Here is a 10,644-nt window from a genome sequence, read left to right on the forward strand (position 1 = left end):
TCCCTCTGGCTTTTAAGGTTTTTATTTATTAATTTTGGGGTAAGAAGAGACAGGTTCCTGCCTCTCTTCCCCTCTGGCTGCAAAAGGAGAGGAGAGATTGCCTTGTCTGGTTTGGCCAGTGGTGGCTTCCACCCCTCGGGGCTGAAAGGCAAAACCAACCTCTTGCAGAGGTATCAGAGAGGGGTTGGGGGGTCCTGCCCTTCATTTTCTCTTGGGCACGTGGCAGGAGATGCCCATCCCTGTGTCCTTGCCCGGTCCCATCCCATCTTTACCCTGAGCTCCTTGGCAGCTCTGGGCTCTTGAACCACTGACCTCGGCGGTGGTTCCCAGCCCCGAGCAGCTCGTTCACGGCCGGGTTGGAGGAGCTGCTGGCAGCCGGGCTCCTGCTAATCTGGGAATTGTATGCCAGGAAGCACACACCCAGCCGACCTGCCCCAGACAAAGCCTGCAGTGTGCGCACCAGCTCTCCCCAGGCGTCCCTCTGCGCAGCTCGGGGCTATTTCTGAGCCGTCCCCAGCGCCTCAGGCCCCGCTGGTTCCCTCTCTGGACTTGCCCCAGGGCTGGGCACCTGCTTTGGCTGCAGGGACAGGGCTTAGTCTTCCCGTAATAGGATGGGGTTCCTGGCCTGGCATGGCATGAGGTGCTCTCACAGCCACATCGTGCTCTTGCCACTCTCTGGGGCACATCACACTATGGGGCTGTAGCACCTAAACTCTGCTGGCTCACCTGAAACCATGGCTGTGTCAGAGAAGAACCCCCTGATCAGCTCTGGGTTGTTCACTCTGGACCCTAACGATGGCGAATTCACCACAGCCATCATTACTTCCTTGCTAGATCGGTTTAGCAGATCTGTCCTGGCAATAGACCCTTCCCATGCTGCCTTCCCGGGTACCAAAACTCTCTGTCCTTGGCACATCCTTAGAAGCCTTGAGCTCCAAATAGACTTGAATTCTGTGTAAAACCTCTGAGATTTCCCGAAGAAAAGTGCTATATAAAATGTAGGTATTATTAGCAAGCTCCCTCTGCCAGGTCATATGTCAAACACCAGCAGAAGGAGGTGTTGGGAGGAAGGGTTTGCCTTGGCTGAGTCATTTCAGAGCAGCTCGGTTCAGGGTTATGTGTACCCCTTTGGGAAGCAGCTGGTGTCGGCTGCGAAATTAGCTCTGGCAGAGGCAGGAAGTCATTTCCACAGCATCCAGCATCCCTGGGCAGCGCGGTCCTTGTCCCCGTGCTCTTCCCACTGCGTAGGTGGGAAGCGGAGGTGCCTATGCTGAGCTGTCCTTGGCGATGCTCGGGGCAGGCTGGTGGAAATGAGCTGGGTGAGTTATTCTCCTCTGCCCTGGCCTCAAAGAGGGCAAAGTCGGGCCCGTTGCCTTGACAAGAAGCTGCACGTTCACGTGATGCCCCCACATCCTGCTCGATGTATTTTAAGGCGGCTGTTTACAAACACCGGAGCGGTGCTAGAGCAAGCCAGGCTGCTCACAGACCCAGTGAGACAGAAAAGCCTCTGCAAACGGAATCACAGAATGACATGGGGTTGGAAGGGACCTCTGGAGATCATCCAGTCCAACCCCCTGCCAGAGCAGGTCCCACAGGAACGTGTCCAGGTGGGGGTTGAATGTCTCCAGAGAAGGAGACTCGAGGATGCCATTGGCCCTTTTGGTGACAAGGGCACATTGTTGGCTCATGGTCATCCTATTGTCCACCAGGACTCCCAGGTCTTTCTCCTCAGAGGTGCTCTCCAGCAGGTCACCCCCAACCAAACCTCATTGTCTGCCCAACAAAAGATGACGATCGAGTGCTGGAGTCCTCTAGCTGCTGTGGCTGTCCCAGCTGCGGAGCTGGATGGACCGGTGGGACCACTCTGGCACTGGGATGCTCAATCCAATTTCCTGCATCCCCCTGCTCTTTGGTTCAGCCTTGGCCTGAGATGCACGGTCTTGCTCTGCTCATTCTGCATCTCCAGCAGCACCACCAAGCCCCGGTCGTGGGCGGCTTTGTGCAAGACGCTGCATCAACACGGAATAAAATGGACGGCCGGTTCCTGAAATCATTTTCAGTCTGAGATTTCCAGGTCTCACAAAGCTGTTGTAAAGTTACATTACAAATGTGAGACACTCAGATATTACAATGATATGAGCCAACATAATAGAATATTTTAAATGAAATATTCATCTGGATCCTCAGCCTGTGAAAGGGATAGAGCTCTGCTGGCTTCTGTGGACTCACACTAATTTATTTTTTATTACGACCCATTTGTATTATGCTGGTGGCGGGGAGGTTCTAGGAGATCGCCTCCAGCCTAAGATCCCATTATTTCAGGTGCTCTAAAATCACAGAACAGCTCAACAACCTGTGCCCCAAATTTGAAACCGCTAAGGATGTAGCCTGGTATTTTTTTTAAAAAAACAAGCCGGTTCTCTAACACCCACAGCACTTCCTCCGCGCAGGGCGGCTGCACCGGCACGGACCCTTCTCCGGCGACTCAGAAGGGCCTCAAAACCCCTGTTTCTCTGCTGATGGCATCGTGTGGGCTGAGAAAGAAGATTGTCATTTAATCAACAAAGGGCCCTTTACAACCCCGAACCAGACGGGAGAAATATTCGCCAAACAAAGACTCTCTTTTCAAGGAAACCCTCCAACTTCTGCACCGAATGAGAGAAATGATTCAAGCTCTGGAGGCCAATGGCCGAGACAGCCGTGGGTAGGAAATTCTCATGTCATGGCCTGAGTGCTTCTCCTGCCTCGTCCACAACAGGAGCAAGGGCTGATTTTACAAGCAGATATAATTCCTTCTTTACAATCAGGAATTATTCAAATCCCCTTGTGGACGTAGGCTAGAGATACCCCTCTCTTCTGTTTGCACCCATCCATGGCCCTCCTGGAGGTTGTGCAATGGGGTGAAGCAGCAGAGACCTGGGGAAAGCCCGATGTGCTGCCCTCAGAGCCCCAGAGATGCTCTGAGCCAGGAGGAGGAACCACAACCGATGTCCCAACCTCGATGGAGAAACCCAAGGCGGCATTTCCAGCACGGGGCCGGGCGCTGTGTGCTGCTCACACCTCCCCCCAGCAGCAGCAGGGCCTTTTGCTGGCCAGAGCCGTGATTTCGATCAAAGGAAACATTAGTCATTGGCGACTCGGCCCCTTTGGTGTTAAAATTAAATGCTAGATGTTAAGCTGGTACCCATGATAAAGAAACCCCCGCTTTAACGGCACGAACACGCTTTGTGTCCTGGTTTAAAAGCCCGACGAGGCGCTGGCGTCCGTCACCAGCCGTCTGCAGCAGCGCTGCTGCGGGGACAGCCCGGGTGGGTTTTTGGAGCCATCAGCTGCCCAGCTCCAGCTGCCGTTCCACAGCCCCAGCCGAGATGCTGATGCCTTCAGAAACCGTGGCCCAGCTGCTGCTCTGAATCAGGCAGGAAGGAGCCGCGTCTGCTGCAGCATATAAAAGAGCTTTTGGGTCTGCTGGTGGTATATAAAATGCAATGTAATGTTACCTATAATTTTTAAAGCCAGCTCCGGACCCGCAAATAAAATACCTCCATGGTTTCTTTTTTCTTTCCTTTAACAGCTATAAACTCTGCCTAACGATCCCTCTTCCCTCTCAGCTTGTGACTGTCTTGCTTTATGGCATCGTCACAACCTCCTGATTGATTTACATGTCAAGTCAGTAAACAGTGGCTCCCACCCTCTCCAGTCCCTTATCCCACGGCTCTCGGTGGCTGCCGGGTGACTCAGCAGCGAGGAGCACACGCATGACTAACTCTTCCCTCTGCAACAAACAGGGATTTTGGGTCTTTGTTCAATGCGTTCCTCTCTGCTGGTGGAAGCTGCCTAAGAACCGCCCTGGCAGCGCAGGGTGACTCATCCCGAGGAGGTGAGCACCAGCCCATCTCCGGACCCGGGGATGGCCGGGTCTCCCAGCGCTTCTGCGCGTATCCTGCTGTGGGAGCTGGGGCTGGACCGACACACGCGGCCGTTCCTGGGCTGGAAGCAGCAGAAAAGCCAACTTTCTCCTTGCCCTTGCCAAAGCCAGCGCTCCCTTGATCATACCCAGCCCGTGTTATTCTCAGAACTGGATGTGGCCGGTCCCTTGAAATCAGATCTGGGGCTGGTTATTATCAATCCTCCCGGTGCCGTTTGGGCTGTTTCCTCCCCAGCAGCTTTTGGACCCGCTGCTGGGGGTTTGTCAACCGCAAGGCTGGTTGATGCTGGGGGGTGAATCCAGCCTCTCCTCACCCTGCAGCACGATGAGATGGGCTTGGGAGTGAGGATGTCCCTCACCTGGGACACCCATCGCCATCAGGGTGTAAAAGTGTCTGAGGGGACACCATTACCACACACCCCATCTTTCCTTCCCCTCTTTGCTGAGCAAATTTTAAGTGGGAAGAATCTGCAAGCCCAGGTGTGTGTGGGGAGGTGAGCCCACCCTGGCCCTTTAATTGCAGTGATGGGTGGGGAGCCTTTAAAGGGGAGGGAGCTGCAGGGGGGTATTTCCCATGGGGCTGGAGGGGGCTCCTGGCAGCCTGGGATGGTGGAGCTCTGGAGCCAGAGAAGTGCCTGACTGTCCTGCACTGTGAGTAATCACGCTGGGGAGGTCTTTTGTAGGCAGCTGGTGCAACTGGGATTCACTGCATTGGGGCACAAACAAGAGGGATGTGAGCCTGGAAAGCTGCTCCCCCTGAGCTGGGCTTGTCTGAGGGCAGGGGGGAGCTGGGATGAAGGCAAAAATGTCTTCTGTAGCCCAGGCTGGTGAATGATGTGCTGGCTACCTCTGGGGGTGTCCCTGCGTGCCCAGCCCTGGTCCTGTCCCAGGCTCCTGCTGTGGGTTCCTGCTGCCCTGGGCAGAGCTTGGCTCTGGCTGAATGCAGCCCCCCTAGTCAGGGCACGGGCAGAGCCCCCTCCCATGGCCGGGATCCCCCCTGAGCCCTGCGTGGGACCTGTGTCCCCATGTCCCACCTGCCCTGGGGGTGCTCAGACCCCACCAGCAGCACGGGGACACCCCCCTTGTGCTGCCCACCCAGAAACTCCCCCGAGCGCCCTGTGCTGCGGCCGGTCCCCAATTCCAGGTGACAGCAGGCTGTGCCCGGGGCACTCCTGGCTTGTGGGGCTGGGATGGGGGCACAGCATGCTGTGGGATCCCCCTCACTAGGCACACAGCTGCCCTATCGACCCAGCTCTCCCCGAGCATCTCCTTTAATCTGGGGGCTGTGACACGTGTGCAGCAGCCCGGCCGTGCTCGTGGTGTGTTTCCTCTCATTGTCCCATTAATGGAGCCCATAAAGCCGATGGCGAGCGCAGGCTGCGGTGGCCGGGTTCCTGCTGGCGGGGCTGCCCACACCCTCCTCCTCTCAGCACACACGAGGGGAGCAACATCTGCTTGTCCCCCGTCACCCCCTCTCCCCCCCCAGTCTTGGGGACGTGACCAGTGTGACGGAGGCGGTGGCCCAGACAGGGAGGCAGCTGGTCCTGGCCCGGAGCCACACGGTAACGCAGCCTGTCATTCAGCAGGAAAGCATGTGGTTATCTCAGCGAAGACTGTAATTAGGCTGCTTGGCACTAACTTGTCTCGAAAAGCTGGGGAGGAGGGAAGAACCTCAGATCAGCCATTTTATATGAAACTTTACAGGGAGAAATGGAGGCCAGGGCAGGACAGGTCGGCAGAGGGAAGGCAGCTCCTCTGAGCTCTGTCCCTTCTCCTCTCTGTGACATTCCCACACGTCCCTGCACCCATCAGACCTGACCCACTCCACGAGGAGCTGGACTGGGTGCACTCCGTTTGAAACCAGCCCCGTGGAGCATCCCCGTCCCCAGCTGGGAGGTGGTGGGATGGAGCTGGAGCCCGTCCTGCCGCCAGCAGCGTGCGGAGGTGGGCACCGTGCCCGTCCCGGGCTGTAGCTGGAGAGCACTTCCCCTCCGCTCTCCGATAAGTTGTGTTGTTCATTCATCGCTGTGTGCTGACCACAAGCCAGGCGAGAGGGCCTGCGTGGCCCACTTGGAGGCAGAGGAAATGCTGCTTGGCGTGGTGATCCATCTCCCAAAGAGCTATTGAAAAGAAGAGGCCGTGCCGTCTGCTCCACTGCGCTGGGGCCTGGTTTGCGGTTGGATCCCTCTGGAGTTCCTCGGGGGCTGAGACACGCTGGTGTGGTCGGTGCTCAGGGTTGGTCTGGAGCTGCTGGTGCTCTTGAAAATCCACCCATCTATGGGGACCGTGCGATGGTCTACTCTGGGTCCCTGCCCCAATGTGCCGGAGCGAGGAGGGCTTGGGGAAAGCACAGGAGGTTTTACAGGGGATGTCCATCAGCGTTTGCCCTTGGAGATGAGGCAGCAAAGCTGTTAGTGATGCTCTCACATGGGCATGACTGTAGTGGGCAACAAATCAGCTGATTTGGAGCAAAATGGTTGTGTGGCTGGAGGAGTTTGCAGGGTTTGCGTGGCAGCCTCACACAGGCAATGAGCAAGATGCGGGCAGCGGGTGGCCAGCTGAGCCGGGGAGGGTTGTGCAAGGCAAAATCTGTTGCAATGCACCAGAAAGGATGGGGAACGGGGCTCTTCCCTCGCCCCTTCTGTCCCTGCCACCAGCTGCCACCCTGGCTCACGGTGAGGGTACGGCTGGCAACCCCAGCCCCTGCTCCACCCCACAATTAACCCGTGTTTGCTTATTAGGGAAGCTACAAGCCTGTGCAAACGCTTCCATTTGCTTTTGATAAAGTGAACATAGAAAAAAATCATGCCCCATGAGGTGTGGCCGGTCCCGACAGGCTGTTTCCATGGGTCTGGGTCCTGCTGGGTCCAGGCTCCCGAGGGCCATCTGCCAGCGACCGAGAGTCCCTCCCTGTCCCCAGCACCCGCCGGTCCCCATGTCACCTGGTGGCTGTCCCCAGCCCTGCTGCTCTCCAGACAACCACGGCGTTTGTCCCAAACTTGGCCCGGTGTCGCTAACGGCAACTGCTAATTGTTCTCTTGTTCTGTACTATATTTAATTCCCCACTATTATTTTTTCCCCTTTTAATCATAAAAAGCCTAAATTTCCCTCGGGGAAGGTTATTGGCTCAAGTGTGGAAATATACCTGCAACTTGCACGGAGCTGAGCCACCGGGGCATTGGCTGTATTTTTAAATCCAAGTACAAAGTGTCTTCGATTCGAGCATCACTTAACCCTTCTTAGGGAGGGAGGGAGGTGGGAGTGGGGGGCTCCTTCCCCTCCTCTCGGCTGCTTCTGCTCACCTTACCCACCCTTGGGTGAGATGCAGCCACCAGAGAGCTTGGAGGCATGGACAGGAGGATGGACAAGGAGCAAGCATGGGAAAAATTGCTCTATTTTGCCCTATTTTCTTATGGCATCATCCTCTCCGTCTTCTTGGGGTGAGACAAGGGTGTGGGCATCCTCCTGCGCATGGTGAGGGTCAGTCCGAGCAGGACCACATCTCCACCAGCATTTTCTCCTTCCCAGGCCATCTCCTGCCACCCCTGCGGGGAGGGAGGCTCAGGTTCTCCGAGGTAACCCGGAGCCTCAATACCTTTGAGGATGTGGGCCAAAGTCATCCAGTCTGAGAGCTATTTTGGGGGAGCGGGGCTGCTCCCAGGAGACGGTTCGCAGCGCCACAGTCGGGGACGGCCAGGCGGGAGCGGAGGCACAGATGGGACAGGCAGGAGGGAACTGGCCCTCATCTCTGCCGCTTAATGAAGTCGCCCGAGGGGGTTTCAGCCCTGCCCTGGCAGACCTTGGGCCGCCTTTCAAAGGGCTGCTGGAGGGCAGGGCTGTGGTTCGGGTTTGCACCTCAGGCAAAGCATATTTAGGGTCTAACTCTGCTCACTGGAGAAGCACGTAGCATCTTCTGCACCCAAGGAGCAATTTTTTCAGTGATAGCTGCGCTGGGCTCTGAAATCCTCACCCAGAAGGAGGAACAAAATTGAAACAACCCTTTATTATTAATTTTTTTGTGTGATATCTGCAGCCTGGAATCAGTCCTGGCCCAACTCCACTGCACTGTGGGGTGGGAGGATGGTGCAGCAGCGTGAGAGGCACCATGCAGAGCCTGGACAGCCTTTGTGTTGCACCCGTGGGCAGCAGCGGGGTCAGGGCACAGCCAGAGCCTGCGATACGAGGGGGCAAACTCGCCTCCTGGCTCAAGAATCCCCCTCTTATGTGCCTCTGTCAGCAGAGCCTTGCTGCTCCCCGTTCCTCTCGCGCACAAGGGACCAAGTGTCTCCCTTCCTTCTCCTCGAACAAAGGCGGCCACAGTTAATTTTTGCTTTTTTTCTTCCAAGTGGCTTCACCCTTGAGTTCCCAGCCTTGATTTTTGGATGCCGGAGGAGACCCATGCAAAAGGCAGATGGGGACCTGGCAGAGTGTGGGGATGCTGCTCAGGTACCACTAACCCATCCGCCTCCCCAGCCGCATCCTCGCTTGCCATCCCCTTCATCAGCCATGTATTTGCTCCCAAAGCATCTGGGCAAACTGGAGCTCCAGTTGGGCTCCTGTCCAGCCCTGGGGGGCTGTGATCCCAGATGACCTGTTAGAAGGTTGTGGCAGGGATGGGAATCCAACACCATCCCACATCTGTCAGGGAGTGCTCACTGCCGAGGGCTGTGGTGGGAAAGGCGTGCAGGTAGAGGGGAGCTTCTGCCAAAGGAGCATCCCGTGGAGAGGGCTGGGGTCCTGGGGGAGGGAGGTGGCCCTGCAGTTTGATCAGTTGCCCGCAAAGGAGCAATTTCAACATATGAAAGGAATGTGTCTCTGACCCCACCAGAGATGCAGGCTGTGCCTTAGGGATGGGGATGACTGTTGCTGGACTGACTCACCGGCCGCCTCTCCACAGCCGCTTCCTTTCCAGGAGTCAGAAACTCCCAGTTTTTATTTATCACGTGGCTTAAAGCAGGGGGTAAGGAAGGAAACGCTCTTATTTTTAACTCCTCTATCTCCCCGGGGCCTGGGGGAGCGAGTGCTGGCCCGGCGAGGTGGCCGCCCTGCTGCACATGCCCACAAGCATCCCCGTGGCCGAGGTTCCTCACCCACCTGCAGCCTGTTTGCAGCTCCCAAGGTATTTTTGGGTCTGAGCCCACGCACAAAATGTCCCTGTGGGTTGGGAGCTGCCCAGAGACCCTGTGCAGAGACGGGACATGCAGAGTGATGGCTCAGTGTGGTCATAGCTATGTTGAAGGCAGCTGAGAGCGAATGAGACACATGAGAAATGCACTTTTTCCTCTCCTAGAAGCAACCTGTCCATGCTGACAAACCCTGGGTGGCAGATGCTGGGGGTCCCTATTTGTGCCCACCACAGGGACAGAGCTGTCACAGCCTGGGATCTGCACATTGCTGTCCTGGTGCTGAGGATGCGGAGGGTTTCATCCATCCTACCTTCACCCAGGGAGGATTTGGAGACCTGGCAGAGTAGTGTCACCATCTCCAGGGTGCAGCCCTGAAACCTTTCAGGTTCCCCATCCTTGATGGAGCTGAGCTGGGATGTTCAGCCCTGAGCATGGACTGGAGACGGTGTCCACCATCCCAAGTGCTGGGAGGGGGCTATCTCCGGCCATGGGGTGGGAAGGAGACTTCAAGAGGCTCCGTCTTGCTGCTCCTCATTCTCCTGGGTGGGAGAAACCAGGCCAGACACCTGTTTGTTTAGCGCAGTGTGGGGTTTTTTGTGCTTTCAAATGATTTTTAGTGCTCAGGGCTCTGCAAACATCGTCCTCCCTTGTCCCCAAAGGATGGGTGGGTTCTCATGAACCCAGGGGCCTGGTTTGGGCCAGGCTGGGAGAGGTGGCATGGGCAGGTCGTGGCGCCCCTTGGCTGAGATGCTGCTTGTGCCTTTGATCAAAGCGGCTGATCAGTGCACCAAGTTTGGGTCTTCCATTCCTTGGGGGCTTTCTTTGCGGTCCTGTTGTGAAACCTTCATTTGCTTTTAACAGCTGCAAGTTTTTGTGTGTGTTTTTTTTTCTTATGATCTTTTCTTTTCCCCCTCTGTTGCCCTGAGATAAAGGCTTCTAAATTTGTCCTGTGCTGAAAACGCAGCTAATCCTGATGGACCTGAATTCGCATCTCCCCCGGAGGAATTGCACTAATTTTTTTCCCTTTGTTCTGCCAGGGGACCTGTCCGTTTCCTAGTGGAAAAAAAAATATATATTCACTATTTAGGGCAAGGTTTATATTCCTGAAACCTGTGTGTTTGTTTGTAAGAAAAGAGGACAGGAGGGAAATAAATGAGAAAAGCATCATGCTTTTTTTTTTTTTCCCCCCTTCTGATATTGTTTTTACAGCAGGCGAGTTTTAATTAAAGCGAGGAACTAGGGCACTTGTCCTGTCCAGAAGATGCTCTGAGGACATGGTCCTTTTCCACCAGTGTTATATTGGGAGCCTGGAGCTGGTCCCCAGCCCTGGGGTGTTGGGTTGGCTGCAGAAAGGCTCCTCATGGGCCTGCAGGGACTGGGTGGGGAGGACTCCTCACAGCTCCTGGTTGGATGCAGCTGTGTTGGGTGGTGGGTGAACCCTGTGGCACCATCAGGTTGGAAGGGTCTGGGGAGGGTGGCTGGAGCATCACCCTGGTTTGGGGGTGCAAGAGCATCGAAGTGGGGGAGGGTTTGGGGTGATGGTGTGGGGGCAGGAGGGGGACAGATGGTGAGAGCAGAAGCAGGTATGAACTG

This window comes from Calidris pugnax, unplaced genomic scaffold (assembly GCF_001431845.1).
Source record: "Calidris pugnax isolate Ruff unplaced genomic scaffold, ASM143184v1 scaffold245, whole genome shotgun sequence".
Lineage (NCBI taxonomy): Eukaryota > Metazoa > Chordata > Aves > Charadriiformes > Scolopacidae > Calidris > Calidris pugnax.